The sequence below is a fragment of the Apium graveolens genome, chromosome 9 (assembly GCF_009905375.1).
Source record: "Apium graveolens cultivar Ventura chromosome 9, ASM990537v1, whole genome shotgun sequence".
Classification (NCBI taxonomy): Eukaryota; Viridiplantae; Streptophyta; class Magnoliopsida; order Apiales; family Apiaceae; genus Apium; species Apium graveolens.
The window spans coordinates 70,216,971-70,234,530 of NC_133655.1; the positions used below are offsets into that span (position 1 = coordinate 70,216,971).

Sequence of the window (17,560 nt, forward strand, 5' to 3'; positions counted from 1 at the left end):
TTCCTTCCTGCCTGGCACTTCAGTATCACTGGAAAGTGTGCCAGGTTGACGATTGAGCACTGCATTGGCTATTTGACCGATTTGATTTTCCAAGGTCTTGATAGAAACAACCTGACTTTTGCACAACAACTTGAGTTCCTCGAAATCAGCACTAGAAGGTGGAGCAACACCTCCTTGTTGAGGGTATGATTGCCTTAGAGCATAATGCTGTGGTTGCTGGAATCCAGGTGGATTAAACTGTTTACTTACGCCTTGTTGATATGGTTGTTGAATAGCATTTTGATTATTACTCCAGCTGAAATTGGGATGATTTCTGTTGTTAGGATGATAAGTAGGTGGCACCAGCTGCTGCGGTCACTGATAATTGTTCACATACTGAACAGATTCATTAAAAGAGAACACTGATCCGTAGCATGAGAACCTGCACAAAGCTCACAGACCATAGCTATCTGATTGACTCCATAAGTGGCTAAATAATCGACCTTCAAAGACAAGGCTTGGAGTTGCGCTGCAATAGCTGTAGCTGCATCAACTTCCAGAATACCTGCTACCTTTTCAGGCATCATGCTTTGAGTTGGGTTTTGATGCTCATTTGCAGCCATAGTTTCAATAAGATTATAAGCCGTAGTATAGCTTTTGGCCCACAAGGCGCCTCCAGCTGCTGCATCGAGCATGGGCCGAGATTGGGCCCCCAAACCATTATAGAAACCAGTGATCACCATCCAGTCAGGCATACCATGATGTGGACACTTTCTTAACATCTCCTTGTAGCGCTCCCAAGCTTCGCACATAGATTCTGTTGGTTGCTGCGCAAACTGAGTAAGAGCACTCCTCATAGCTGCAGTCTTTGCCATTGGATAGAACTTTACCAGAAACTTTTACGCAAGATCTTGCCAAGTAGTGATGGATTCAGCTGGTTCAGAATGTAACCAGTCCTTAGCTCTATCCCTCAGAGAGAATGGGAAAAGCCTCAGCTTGATAGCCTCATCGGTCACACCATTATATTTGAAAGTACTACATATCTTGACAAAATTCCTGATGTGCATGTTGGGGTCTTCAATTGTAGCACCTCCGAAAGAAACAGAATTCTGCACCATCTGAATAGTGCCCGGCTTGATTTCAAAAGTGTTAGCCTGAATAGCCGGATGTAGAATGCTTGACTGAATGTCATCAATTTTAGGCCAAGAAAAGTCCATAAGAGCTGGATCTGTCGGAACTATACCATCACCCATGATTACTGGTTCTTTCTGCTCACTCTCTTTATCTGAATCTTCAAAATCTATCTTCTCCGGAATATCCAGAACTGAGTCTGTCTCCTCAGCCGTATATAAAGTCCTCTTGCGAGTACGAGAACGTGTTTGCATAAACACTCGCTAAAGTACCTGAAACATAACCGGAAACGATAAGTAATAGGTCTTAATCAATGAGTCCTAATGACCACTGATGGTAAATGCATAAACTAAACAAATACGCCGAGTCCCCGATAGCGGCGCCAAAAACTTGTTAGGGCGGAAAACACGCGCTAATAATACACGTAAGTATACGCGTTCGCAAGTAATATAGAATACTTTCTAGTTCGTTCCCACAGAGACTCAGACTAATTATGTTCAATTAACACTTACTCACCAATGTTTGATTACTTCTCAACATCAAGACAATAACACATAGATTTGATTAACTAAGTATTAACTATAATTAACTACGAGAATTAAACACTTAATTAACACTTAAATTAACAATATTAAACACACATGAGATCATAACTTCATTACTACTTCCTTCAATAGTTATTGTTATTATCCTTAGCATGTAACGGTGATGATATTAATCGAACAACACGAAACTGATAAAAGCCAACTTTCATTATACTAATACCATTCTACCAAACATCCACAATTAAGATAGAAGTTGAATAGTCATCAATTATGTTGAGACCCTATATGTCTACAAAATTTGACAACATAGCGATTTAAGCACAAGTTATTAGTATAGCTTTTGGCCCACAAGGCGCCTCCAGCTGCTGCATCGAGCATGGGCCGAGATTGGGCCCCCAAACTATTATAGAAACCAGTGATCACCATCCAGTCAGGCATACCATGATGTGGACACTTTCTTAACATCTCCTTGTAGCACTCCCAAGCTTCGCACATAGATTCTGTTGGTTGCTGCGCAAACTGAGTAAGAGCACTCCTCATAGCTGCAGTCTTTGCCATTGGATAGAACTTTACCAGAAACTTTTACGCAAGATCTTGCCAAGTAGTGATGGATTCAGCTGGTTCAGAATGTAACCAGTCCTTAGCTCTATCCCTCATAGAGAATGGAAAAAGCCTCAGCTTGATAGCCTCATCAGTCACACCATTATATTTGAAAGTACTACATATCTTGACAAAATTCCTAATGTGCATGTTGGGGTCTTCAGTTGTAGCACCTCCGAAAGAAACAGAATTCTGCACCATCTGAATAGTGCCCGGCTTGATTTCAAAAGTGTTAGCCTGAATAGCCGGATGTAGAATGCTTGACTGAATGTCATCAATTTTAGGCCAAGAAAAGTCCATAAGAGCTGGATCTGTCGGAACTATACCATCACCCATGATTACTGGTTCTTTCTGCTCACTCTCTTTATCTGAATCTTCAAAATCTATCTTCTCCGGAATATCCAGAACTGAGTCTGTCTCCTCAGCCGTATATAAAGTCCTCTTGCGAGTACGAGAACGTGTTTGCATAAACACTCGCTAAAGTACCTGAAACATAACCGGAAATGATAAGTAACAGGTCTTAATCAATGAGTCCTAATGACCACTGATGGTAAATGCATAAACTAAACAAATACGCCGAGTCCCCGATAGCGGCGCCAAAAACTTGTTAGGGCGGAAAACACGCGCTAATAATACACGTAAGTATACGCGTTCGCAAGTAATATAGAATACTTTCTAGTTCGTTCCCACAGAGACTCAGACTAATTATGTTCAATTAACACTTACTCACCAATGTTTGATTACTTCTCAACATCAAGACAATAACACATAGATTTGATTAACTAAGTATTAACTATAATTAACTACGAGAATTAAACACTTAATTAACACTTAAATTAACAATATTAAACACACATGAGATCATAACTTCATTACTACTTCCTTCAATAGTTATTGTTATTATCCTTAGCATGTAACGGTGATGATATTAATCGAACAACACGAAACTGATAAAAGCCAACTTTCATTATACTAATACCATTCTACCAAACATCCACAATTAAGATAGAAGTTGAATAGTCATCAATTATGTTGAGACCCTATATGTCTACAGAATTTGACAACATAGCGATTTAAGCACAAGTTATTCCTTATGATTACACAGGGCAAGTAAAATGGTTAGAGTTACCTATTAATCATGCATACACATACATGAACCTATGCTAGCATGGCAAGTTCTAAATCTGAAGATCCACCATCGCTTCACAAGAGATTAACACCCTATCTTATATGTTTGCGACGCACATAAGACGAATAAGTACAACCAATACTAGATATCATACAATCATCACACACTAAGGTATTAAACAACTAACTAAAAAATTCCATAGTAAATCCGTTACGACCCCATGATCACGATTAGCCCATGATGGAACTCATTATTACCATGGGTTCATATGAAAACATGATAATAACACACGAGAATAATTAATAAAAATACTTATTAAAACCAGAGTACGTCACAAGAGTAATAAGGTTCAAAGTAAAGAAAACTAGCATCCACTGATACAACGAATAAAAGAATCATAAGAAAACTATGCTTCCTCTTCTTCGTTACGATGTGCTAAAACGGTCTTCTTCCTTATCTCCTTGCTCCTCGATTGATACCACGATTCAACACACGTGAAATGTCTCTGAAAACTACTTATATAGAAGCCTCACAATTCCCAGCTATCTCATAAGTCGGAAGTTCAATAGGAATAGAAATCTAAAAATTAGGATTTTAATTCACGACCCTGAGCGGCCGCCCAGCAATCCTGAGCGGGCGCCCAGCTTCCTGAGCGGGCGCCCAGCACCTCACCGGAAAATTTATTATTTTTCTCCTTTTTTCTGCTGCGTTCTGCTCCTAACTTCCCACTTGCAATGCCAAGCACATACTTAGGCCTATTCCTGATGAAATCTCTCCACAAAAGCAAGTAATACCCTGAAATGCACAAACACTAGAAAAATGCATCAAATACACAAAATACTTGATTTTAAGATATCAAATCAAGCCATTATAAGACGTTCTAAGTGGTATAAAATGCCACTTATCAACTGGACACAAGTTCGCACTTATATCCTGCTGATCAGTCAGGATACAGCGTAGATCCATACCTCTATGTATAGATCCATTCGGGTACGCAGGCTCTACAGCCCAAAACATGGATCCGGTTAATTCCCGATCCATAGGATCAACTGTATACCTGATCCTCAACATCACTATCCAGTCCACAGATGAGCAACCGGAACAATTGGTATACTTTGATATATCCTAACATCGGAATATATCAGAATATATATATAATGTGTAATCTATTGGAATATGAATAGAGTATTCAGTGAATTAAAAAAATCAGGAATCGAAACAAAATATAAACAAAGGAACAATAATTGTGTATCAGTGTATGTGAATAGGAATTATTAGCGTTTACTGAGTTGAGAATCTGAATAGGAGTAAGTAATTCACTATTCTGAAATTAGAATAGGGAAAAACTTGCCTGTTATGCGATTTACCGCAAATATATCACATTCCTCTTACACTGGCTTGGTCTGCCTTGTGGAATTCGTCTCTATCAAAGAAAGATACTCATTAGTCGACACGTATCTTAATCGCGTCTTAAACCGACTTTACGTAGCCCTTATCGCCTACCCGTATGATTAAAAATGACTCGTATAATAATTAATACAATTAGGAATCGATTAATCACATAATTCACTTAGAACATAAGTCACATAGTCATTCTAGGCTTGAAAATAATTTTTAGAATCGAAATCGGATCATTATTCGCATTACAGAACAATATCTGACGTTTCCCAATTTTTGGAATTTATTAGACTCGTCATTATAATTAATAGGGTTTATAAGTAAATAAATATCGAAATCCGACTCATTTCCAAAAGAAATTAAGGTGTGAAACTATTTTTAATGAAAACAGATCATTTTTCTGAGTCGAATAATTAATCATTTTTAAATAATTATTAAAATGAATTATTTATCAATGTCCTGGGCGTTATAATTTTTAATATTTATTTTAAAATGATTAATTATTTTGATAATTAATCAATTTATTTTTCTGAGTCGAATAATTAATCATTTTTAAATAAATAATAAATAAATAAATAGTTATTTTTGAATTTCATAAAATATTTCAGATTTATTTATAAAACAAATCAATTAATTAAATTAATTAATTAACCAATTTATAAAATAAATAAAATTGATTTTTATAATTTATAAAAATAAAAATGAAAATAAATTCCAGAAAAATTTGTCAGAAAATGAATTTCTGACATAATGGATCAAAACCAGGTTGTTTAAACGGGTCAAACGGGTCAAATTCCGGGTCATGAAGAACATGACCGGAATCTGCCCAGAATCCGACGCCAACCAGGATTCCAGCGACCCATTTTCAGGCCAAAATCAGTATCATTTGTACTAATTTTTACAGGGTTTCAATCCTAAACAACATCCTAAACATATACCAATCGTTAATCGATCGCAATAACCCCTGAATATCATTCTCCGATCATAATCAACTCAACTCCGGCCAAACTTCGATTTGGCTCTTCTATACATGAAACTTCAAGATTAATAGCTCAAATCAAAACTTATTCAGTGTACAATTAAAGCCCTAACATCTAAAGAACCAAAAATACTCAAACTCAAAAATGTATAAATCAAAAACTTCATAAACCCTATAATTTGAACTTTCAATTCAAGCTATCTTTTGATAAATTAACTAACACAAATAGATTATAAACTATCATATAAAGCTATTCACATCATCAATTTCATCATATAACCCCAGAATCAAAAAGACCCAAAATAAGACATAAATCATAGAATTTAAAATCGAAAAATAATGACTCAAATCATGAAATTGATGTTAAAAACTGAAATAAAAGATCAAGAGGATTGATTTGAGTACTCACACGACTGTGTTTGATGCCGGAAATCGATCAAAATCACTTGTTGATTCTACGACCCGATTCTGGAAACCCGACCCGGGAAACAAAGAATTTTCTGATTTTTTTGTATTTTTAATAATTAATTATAAATAGTTAAATAAAAATTAGGGTATTTGGAGTAGGAAAAATAATACTCCTAATTAGAATTAAGACCCTAATTTTACATCTAATAAAATTAATTGGCCCTTAGTTAATAATTTTTGAGTATTAATTTTATATTTAATATATACAATATATATGCCAAAAATTCCCAAAATTGTGAATAAGTCAAAAAAGCAAAAAAAATGGAATATTTGAAAGTCCCATAATTTTATAAAAATAAAAATATGATTTTTGTGGGGCTTTTGACACCCGAAGAGGCCCGAAAAAGTCATTTTTCGCGAAACGAGAAAATTTCTAAAATAACTGGATGTTCAGAATAACGCTATGGTACATGCCATACTGGGCAAAATAAGGCTTTTTTAAAAATATTTGCTATTAAAACAAGATTTGGGTCACATAACTTTTGATAAGAAAGCTTTTAACACGAAATAAAATACCCGATATATACCCGAAAAATAGCCTGACATTACAGAACACACATAGCACATAACAACTAGAGTTTTATGACTAAATACACTTAATGACATAATAAAATATATAATTTCACCTTTATTATGATATAATACAATTGTAATTTCCTAGTCGTTACACTTGTCGATATCTCCAGTTCTCTTCATGGACTTTTTGACTTGTCTATATCTTCAGTTCTCTATATACAGATTGACTTGTCGATATCTCTTGGAATTTTTCTACAAGTCATTTTATACTTCTCGACATACTTCTCTACATTCCATGATCTATGACTTGTCGACATCTGACTTAAAACATTTTTCCTATAACAACATTATTCAACACCAAGTTTCTATACCTTTTTCTGAGGCATGATCAGGATTGATCTTATTTTAGAGTTTATTTCTTAGCTTAATGGTTGTTCATAGAAAAATCCTCCAGTCTAATCTACTTAGTATTTTTAAAGTCTCAAGAAATACAATTACAGAATACAATTAAATTATCATACAACTTATTCTTAGGGTTGTCAAGATGACTTAGTCTTAGTATGTACAGGCATGTCTTGCACAACAATCATCTGTTTGAATCGTTAGTAAGTGCACGATAAACATAACATACACACTAATGTACATCATTATGTAAATAATGATAAAATCGAGAATAGCTTCAATAATCAAGCATATAAAAATGGAAGAGTGAAGAGTGAAATATTATAGATCGATATATATGTTTACATTAAATCTTAATTACAATAAATAAATAGTATAGAAACGAAGAAAAAGTATAATGGTCCCAGAGGCGCCACTTAGGTCCTACACACGTAACATGAAAAGATTAATTCAAAAGGAATTGTTTGCATCATAGACAACATACATCAGATGATGACATACCCAATCTATCCATCCAGATACTTTCAAGAATTAGCGTAAATATAAAATAATCACACACTAAACTATAGCAGTGATAAAGAAGGGTAGACATTAAGGCATGTTGGGACGCAGTTTGTCTGGTACTCAGATTGGCCAAAATCTCTTTGTATATCACAACATATTTTTTAATTTTTAAAACGGGTCGACCGGATGGTGTGGATTGTCCAACTGTCGCTAGTATAGTTATTATTAGAGCCGGCAATTTCGTACACGACACGAAAACGACATAATTTGGTTTGACATATTTGGTACACGAACATGAAAGTACACGGATGAATTTTAGTATCGATTTTGGGTTTACACTATGGTACACGACACGAAACGAAAGTACACGAAATAAATAAATATTTAAATAAATTTATCAAAATTATATGAATACTTATATCTTATTATAATATTTTACATATAATATTACATAAATTAGATACAGAATAGATTCAAATTTAAATTTTATAAGACTTGAGTCTTAGTGACTTATTGACTTAAGACTCGACTAGTAAAAACATAATATTTAAATATATAATTTATTTATTTTTATTTTTATTATTAATTTTAAATTACACGAAACACGACATGTACACGAAAAGAAGGCACACGAATACGAAACAAAACGAATCCTTAACGGTTCGGGTTTGGATTAGGGATTCATGACACGAAACACGAAAGTACACGGAACGAACGAATTGCCAGCTCTAGTTATTATATAGTAACTTTTTATTTGAGTTAACCCATTAGTAACTATGGATGCTCTAACTATAATTCAAATGACCAAAAATGGCATGACTTGAAAGAATGATAAAAAGGGAAGTAGGGGTATATTATAAAATTTATAAAACCTAGTGTTAGTCATTATGAATATATGGATATGGATATTGATTATGCCTTTTATCATAAAAAATTATTGCTATTACAATCAGCCTCTCCGTAAAAATAATAATCACAGTACATTTTTTCCAATCAAATTATTTAAAAGAAATGTAAATAAAAAATGAAAGATTACTTATTTATTAGTCTAACATACTCCAGATTTCTTATAAGAATTATTTTTAAAACAAAAGTATAAGGACAAAATGAAAGAACATAGAAATTAGGCTCGAATGGGCCGGTTAAATTATGAAATGGCCCAAGTACAAGTCCAATTTATATTTATTGTCAAGCCCGGCTTATTCCCCAAGCAAAATCCATTTGTACATACTACACTAACACTTAGGGCTGTAAACGAACCGAGTTGAGCCGAGTTTTGACATAAACGAACCGAACTTTATTTTTTTCTTTATGATCTCGAGCCGAGCCGAGCATCCTTACCGATCAAAATTTCTGTTCGAGTTCGAGCTCGTTAACGAAACGAGCCGAACTCGAGCTGGTATCGAGCACTAACAAACCAACTCGATTTCGAGTTGTTATCGAGTAGCTCATGAAATAGTTAAAAATTGTATTTTTTTTAAAAGATTTACAAGACAAATCCAAATTTAAATTATAGGCCCAGGCCCAGTCCATCTCCAATTAACGTCTGAACTCTGAAAATTAAAACCCTAAAATCCTAAATGCTAAAGCAGGAAAGCCGCAGCAAGACCCAGGCCCGGTCCATCTCCAATTAACGTCTGAACTCTGAAAATTAAAACCCTAAAATCCTAAATGCTAAAGCAGGAAAGCCGCAGCAAGACCGCACCTCTCAGACTCTAACTCAATCGAATCTCATATTCCTAATCGAACAAGACTCTCAGATTCTTACTCGAATAAGATTCATATTCAGTAGGTCTCACTCTCACTTCTCAGTCATATTTCTTTCACTATATATACGCACGTGTGTGTGTTTATCAAGTTTAATTACTCTCATTACTTCATATATCCCTCTTTTTTATCATCGACTTGTGTTGTTTATTTATCCCTTTATTTTATTGTAGGTCTTTATATTGAAATGGCAGGAAGGAAAAAGCCTTGTTTTGAAGTCATTCCCGAAAATGTTGAATTTCAACAAGAATCTTTAAGAAGTCTAGGCGATGAAACGCCATCTCAAGACACTGCTGCTGATGAATGTAACACTGTTGAGCAACCTGAACAAGAAGAGATTTCGAGGAAAAGAAAAGGTCAAAGCAAAAGTCAGACTGTGGAAGTCGAAACTCAACAATCAAATCAGGACACTGATATTCCTTATCAAAAGAAGGAAAGAAAGAAAAAATCTCGATGTTGGCCCTATTTGGACACTGTTATGGTGAAGAATGAGAAGATGGCCGTGTGCAAGTTCTGCAGATATCCAATGAAATTTAGTAAAACGGGGAGCACAACAGCTTTTAATAGGCGTATTGATAAGTGTGTTCTTGCACATAGAGACAAACATCAAACGCAATTGCAGTTCCAACCGAGTGACGAACAGTCATCTGAGGTAGCACTTCTAAATTTTAAATACGATCATTCTGAGATGTAAAAAGTCGTTTCTCATTATATTCTGGTAAATGAATTACCCTTTAGGCACGCTGAGAGTTTTATGTTTGATGTCTTAATGAGAAAAACTACTCCATTTTGGGAAAAGATAAGTAGGCAAACAGTTAAGAAGGATTGTTTCAGTACCTATGAAATTGAGAAAAAGAAGTTCAAATAAATTGTCAAATCTGTTAGGAAGATAAATATTACAACTGATATGTGGACTTCATCTCATCAGAAACTAGGATACATGGTTGTAACTGGTCATTGGATTGATTCCAATTGGAACCTCAATATGAGAGTTCTTAACTTCTGTTCCCCACATACAGGATATGTGATTTCAGAGGCTTTATTTAAGTACTTGAATGAGTGGGGCATAGTTGATAAAATTGGTACAATTACCATGGATAATGCCAAGGATAACGATGTTGCTTTAAGATATTTAGAATAGACTTTTAGTGTTAGAAAGAAATTATCAATTGATGGTAAATTGTTTCATGCTCGCTGCTGTGCACATATTTTAAATTTATGTGTCAAGGATGGGTTATATCCGATAGATGAAATTGTTGGGAAAGTTCGTGATGGGGTTAAATATGTGGCTGCCTCGGAGGGTCGGAGAATTAAATTCGCTGAAATTAGTTTGGCTTTAGGCATTAAATATAAAAAACTGATTCTAGATATTTTGACTCGTTGGAACTCCACATATAATATGTTGTCATGTGCACTTCAGTTTAAAGAAGTTTTCACAATATATGCCACATCTGATGGGGGGTTTAGGGATTATGTGCCTGGTCAAGAAGATTGGGAAAGAGTGGAAGGTGTGTGTTCTTTTCTTGAGGTTTTTTGTGATGTAACGAAGGTTATTTCCGGGACTCAATATCCGACCTCTAACTTATTTTTGTCAAAAATCAGATTGGTTAAGCAAGTAATAGACAAGATAATAATTCACTCGAATTTTCATATTCGAGAGATGGCACGAGAGATGAAATTGAAGTTTTATAAATATTGGGGGAAACTAATCTAATAATGTCAATCGATGCCGTTATGGATCCACGGTTTAAGATGAAGCTTCCAACCTTTTGCTTTCCTACCCTTTATCCAATGGCAGGAGAATCAGAAAAAAATCTGACCTATTTAACAAATTCTTTGACTGAACTTTATCAAGAATATTGCTTTGCAGAGAGGGAAATTAATTTGGAAAAGAATGAAACAAGTCAAGTATCTTCTTCCGATACTAATTTTATGAATGAACAAGGTCAGACTCAGACACTAAAAGGCATGAATGATTATGAAAGTTTTATTAGGGAGAGTGGTAGAATTGTGGAGCCAACAAAGTCAGAATTGGAAGAATACCTGAGTGAGAAAATTATTGCCTCGACTTCGAAATTTGATGCTCTAGCTTGGTGGAAAGGTAATTCTTCAAAATTTCCCATTTTATTGAAGATGGCATGTGATGTGTTGAGTATACCTATAAGCACTGTTGCGTCGAAGTCTAGTTTTAGTGCTGGAGATAGAGTGATCGAACCTCATAGGTCTTGTTTGAAACCTGAAATCGTTGAAATGTTGCTTTGCGGTGCTGACTGGGTGCGTGAGCTCTATGGACTGAAAAAATCTAAACAACAGGTATTAATATATATATATATATATATATTATAATATTTCTTACATTTCTTTCCCCCTCAATTCATGATTCTACCATGAAAGGCATATGTCATAGCCTATTTGTTTATTCGAGGATTTAACTCAACTCAAATAAGGATGTAACAAGTAAATAGTGGTTCTATCGTCAGAGAGATCTCTCATAGTAACATATGTCAAAGAATTAAGTAACATTGTTCGTCTACAGACTTGATGACTTAATTCACTGGAAGAAGCTCAAGAAATTGATCAAGCCTCAGTGATATAAATCATGATTGTGGATTTAATCAAGTGACAAAGATCTCGTCAGGGTATCAATTAATTACAAGGATTTAGTCTGAAGAAAATCAAGAGTATCAAGGTCAAGGCATGAAGAAACGTCACGAAAGTTAGTCACTCATGAACCAGACAATACATCGAGTGTCAACATTGAAGTGGTGGAATTGATTCATAATTGACAATGATTTTCAGTGATTTTCAGAAGAATGGTTGCTGCTCAAGATTGGTATTAATTCTCTATTAATTAATTAAGTCATATAATTTAATTAAGAGAATAAATTAAATCTGCAAAGATTAATTTATTGATTAATTGAATTAATTGATTAATTAATTCAGAATTATTATTTGATTAAAATCTGTTTTAATTCAGCAAGACAATCTTTTGTACTAATATGACAATCGGTATGACAATCAATAGTCATACCGAAAGTCTTGCTAGTTCATTCTGATTGTCTTGCTAGTTCTAAGGATAGTTCTACCGAAAGTCTTGCTGAGGTAATTGGATTGTCATGCCAGCTCTTTTCTCTCGGGTTGATTGATAAAAAGAAGTAGAAGCAGATCATGTAAAATGCAGAGCATTGAATATCATACAGAAGAACACAGAACAAAAAGAAAACCTGCAGAGAACTTATTGCAAATTCACAGATCATTTATTTCTAGTATTTATTGTTAAATCCAATCCACTAGAAATACCTTTCTTGTTCTTGTGTAACTATCTAGCGGATCGAAATCCCTAGAACTTAATCTCAAATCGCTTTTAGCATTTGATCTTTTTATTGCAAAAATAGAAAAAGTTCATGTCGAATTTATTCTAGATTTGTGATAATTGATTTGAGATTAATCCCTTGTAAACGATACCGTTGTTGTAACACCTTTCAAGTTTAATAATAATTTTATTTAACTTGAATTTTGTTTCACTTTTTTATTCCGCATTTTATTCGATTAAACGGTATTGTTTGTATTCAACCCCCCTTCTACAAACATATTGAGACCTAACAATTGGTATCAGAGCCTTCTGATTAACGAACAAATCAAGATCCTAGACTTTTGTGATTCTTTCACTCCTTGAATTTTTATTTACTCAAAAATTCATAATGACTACACAAAAAGTTGGAACCGTTAAAATTCCACTATTCGATAAAGAAAATTATGTTATGTGGAAGAAGAAGATGCTATTGTTTTTACAAGTTGCAAATTCCAAATATCTGGAAGTGTTAAAGAAGGGTCCTAAAATTCCGATGGTTATTGAACCAGAGGTAATAGAAAATGATGCGGTGATTACCAAAGCAAGAACTTATATGAAAGATCCTGAGGATTTTTCTCCTGCTGAAAAAGAAGAAGCCTCCCTGGATGCTAGCCTTCAATTAATTTTAGTAGATTCCCTTGATCCCTTGATGAATAGACATGTGATGAACTATAAAGATTCCAAACACATCTGAGAAACTATTGAGGTTATTAATGAAGGCACAGAGGAAGTTAGGGAGAACAAGTTAGAAATCCTAACCTCTGAGTATGAATACTTTAAATCCAATCCAGGAGAAGGAATCACTGAAGTGTTTGAGAGGTACAATGCATTGATCAACAACCTGAACATTAATGGTAAATACTATTCCATCAGGGAGGTCAACAAAAAGTTCCTTTTAACACTGCCAACTCATATCGAACATAGAATCACTGCCATAAGAGAAGCAAGAGATCTGAGTGAGATTTCTTCGGAAAGGCTCTATGGTGTGTTAAAGACTTATGAGTTGGAGCAGATTCAGCAGAAGGAAGTTTACGGGAAAGGAAGAGTGGTCAGCACATCTACTGCTCTAGTAGCTGATGAACAACAACAACAACCATAATATCAACAACAATCCCAACAGTCAGAAAGAATGGTACAGTCTTTCAAGGTTGAAGAAAATGTGATAGTAGCAGAATTTGATCCTCCTTCTACAAATCAATCAGGAGATGATTTTTATTCCTTGGAAGAACTGGAGCAATTGGAGGATGAGTCAATGGCCCTGATTGTCAAGAGATTCTCAAATGTCAGATTCAAAAGGAATCCCAAGTTCAAGTACAAGTCCAACTACAACAGATTCCAGAAAGGTGGATCTTTATCCTCTTACACCAGCAGTGGTGGGTACAAAACAGGAATGGTTGATCGAAGCACCATTCGATGCTTCAACTGCAATGAGTTGGGACACTTTGCCACAGAATGCAGGAAGCCAAAACAAGTTAGGAAGAATTCTTACGATTCTAATCAGAAGAGTAAATCTGAAAGGGCTTACCTGGAAAAGGGAAGAAGCTGGGATGATACTGACAGTAAAGATGAAAAAGTTGGGAATCTTGCTCTCATGGCTAGTGATGCAAACACCTCATCATCAAGAAAAGAGGGCATTAAACAGGTACAACCGGTAGTGTGGATTCTTGACAGCGGATTGTCAAGACATATGACCGGAGATAGAGCCCTGCTATCAAATGTGGTTGAGAAAGCTGGCCCAGTGGTTACCTTTAGAGATAACAACAAAGGTTTAACTGAGGGATATGGCTGTTTGCTAGCTCGAAATGTTATCATTGAAAATGTGTATGTTGTGCAAGGACTTGAACACAATCTGCTTAGCATTAGTCAGTTCTGTAACAACGGCTACAATGTTTTATTCGACAAGCTGAAGTGTCAGATTCTGCACAAGAAAAGTGAAAAACCCTCCTTGATGGGAATCCGGAAAGGAAATCTGTCCGTAGCTGACATGAACTCTGGAAGCAATCCTGAAGTCAATTGTTTCTATGCAAAGGCATCGTCAGATGAGAGTTGGCTATGGCACAAGAGACTTTCTCATCTCAATTTCAAAACAATGAATTCTCTTGTCAAAAGAGAATTGGTCAGAAGTCTGCCTCAGCTGGAATTCTCCCCAGAAGGACTATGTGAGGCTTGCCAGAAAGGAAAGTCAAAGAAAGCAAGTCACAGAGGCACTGACACATCCTCCATAACTGGTGTTCTGCAATTATTGCACATGGATTTATTTGGACCAGTTAATGTCCTTTCGATATCAAAGAAGTGTTAATGTCTTGTGATAGTTGATGACTATTCCAAGTATACGTGGGTTTTATTCCTTCACTATAAGGATGAAACACCACAAGTTGTGATTGATCATATCAAGTTGATCGAGTTAGATTCTAATGTCCCTGTTAGAGCAATAAGGTCAGATAATGGAACAGAATTCAAAAATTCACTTCTCAATGGATTCTGTACAGACAAAGGGATTACCAGAAAATTTTCAGCTCCTAGAACCCCTCAGCAAAATGGAGTGATAGAAAGGAAGAATCGTACATTGATTGAAGCTGCATGAACGATGTTAAGTGAATCAGGTCTTCCAATGTACTTTTGGGCTGAAGCTGTCAATACTGCATGTTATACTCAGAATCGAACTTTAATCAACAAAGACTTCATGAAAACTCCTTATGAGATTTTGAATGAACAGAAACCTTCTATCAAATACTTTCATGTATTTGGTTCCAGATGCTTCGTGCTCAAGGATGGAGATGATCGTCGTGGTAAATTCGAGGCAAAGGCATATGAGGGTATTTTTGTTAGATATGGAAGAAGATCATACAGAGTGTATATCATTGATCAACATAAAGTAATTGAAAGTGTTAATGTTACATTTGATGACACTAAACTCCCTAGTATCCAAACTAAAGATCCTTCTGAGAAACTGAAGTTTGATGATATGTCAGATTCAGAATCAGAACATGGTCAAGAACCTGAGGTTGTTGCTGGTGAAGAACCTGTTAATTATGATGATACTCAAGGTAATGGTGATGAAAACTTTGGCAACAATGGAGATACCACTGCTACTGACGGAGAATCTTCAAGTCAACATGGCAACAACTCAGGGGGAGATGCTGAAGGATCAACTAGTAGGACACAACATCCCAATGAATTTCAAGGTGAATCATCAAGATCAAATCTTCCAAGACAGACTGTCTGGAATAAAGCTCATCCTTTTGAGTTGATTATTGGTGATCCAGATGTTGGAGTCAGAACTAGACGTGCTACTCAAAATGAGTGTCTATTCTCAGGATTTCTTTCTGAGATGGAACCTAAGAAGATTGAGGAAGCACTGACTGATCCAGATTGGGTGATTTCTATGCAAGATGAACTCAATCAGTTTGAACATCAACAAGTCTGGAAACTGGTACCTAGACCTACACACAAGAAAGCTGTTGGTACTCGGCGGGTATTCAAGAATAAACTAGATGAAGATGGTGTGGTTACAAGAAACAAAGCAAGACTGGTAGCTAAAGGGTATTCTCAAGCTGAAGGCATTGATTATGATGAAACCTATGCTCCAGTGGCTAGACTAGAGGCCATCAGGATATTTCTGGCATTTGCAGCATTCTCTAACTTTAAAGTTTATCAAATGGATGTCAAGAGTGCCTTTCTGAATGGAAAGCTGGATGAAGAGGTATATGTAGAGCAACCTCCTGGTTTTGAAGATCCAGATCATTTGGATTTTGTCTACTTTCTTTTCAAGGCTATCTATGGACTCAAACAGTCTCCGAGAAAATGGTATGACACTCTCTCTGAATTTCTTATTGAAAATAGCTTTATTAGAGGTGTCATAGACAAAACTCTCTTTTCTAAAAAGTATAAGAATGATACTATATTAGTCCAAGTCTATGTGGATGATATAATATTTGGGTCTACTAATGATAATCTCTGTAAGAGATTTGCTAAGTTAATGCACAACAAATTTGAAATGAGCATGATGGGAGAGCTGAAGTTCTTTCTTGGATTACAAGTAAATCAAAGGTTAGATGGAACTTTTATTTTTGTCAATCCAAGTATCTCAAAGAACTCCTCAAAAAGTACAATCTAGAGGATTCTGCATCAGCAAGGACTCCGTCAACTACAGCTGTCAAGCTTGGACCATGTGAAAACTCCATTAAGGTAGATGTCACAAGCTACAGAGGTATGATTGGCTTGTTACTCTATCTTACTGCAAGTAGACCAGATATTATGTATGCTACATGCTTATGTGCAAGGTTCCAAGCGGATCCTAGAGATATTCATCTCGTTGCTGTTAAACGAATCTTAAGATATCTTAAGGGAACACCAAATCTAGGTATTTGGTACCCTAAAGAATCTGGTTTTAACCTTGTTGGATATACAGATTCAGATTACGCAAGAAGTATTGTTGATAGGAAAAGCACCTCAGGGAGTTGTCAATTCCTAGGTAGCCGACTAGTCTCATGGTACAGCAAGAAATAACAAACAGTTTCAAATTCAACGGCCGAGGCTGAATATATTGCTGCTGGAAGCTGTTGTGCTCAGATCTTGTGGATTAGGAATCAGCTACGGGACTATGGCTCTGTATTGAACAAAATACCTATTCTATGTGACAATACAAGTGCAATAGCCATCACTAACAACCCTGTGCAGCATACAAGGACCAAGCACATTGACATCAGGTATCATTTTATTAGAGAGCACGTCATGAATGGTACTGTTGAACTATTTTTTGTTCCAACAGAAGAACAAATAGCAGATAT

The 17,560-nt window shown here is 35.5% G+C and overlaps 1 non-coding gene across 1 annotated transcript; it reads left to right on the forward strand.

The window, feature by feature from the left end:
• Positions 1-732: 732 nt before the first annotated feature.
• LOC141688148 (small nucleolar RNA R71) lies at positions 733-839 on the forward strand. The gene has a single exon (XR_012561610.1). It is a non-coding gene; the product is annotated as a small nucleolar RNA R71 (small nucleolar RNA).
• The last annotated feature ends 16,721 nt before the right edge of the window (positions 840-17,560 follow it).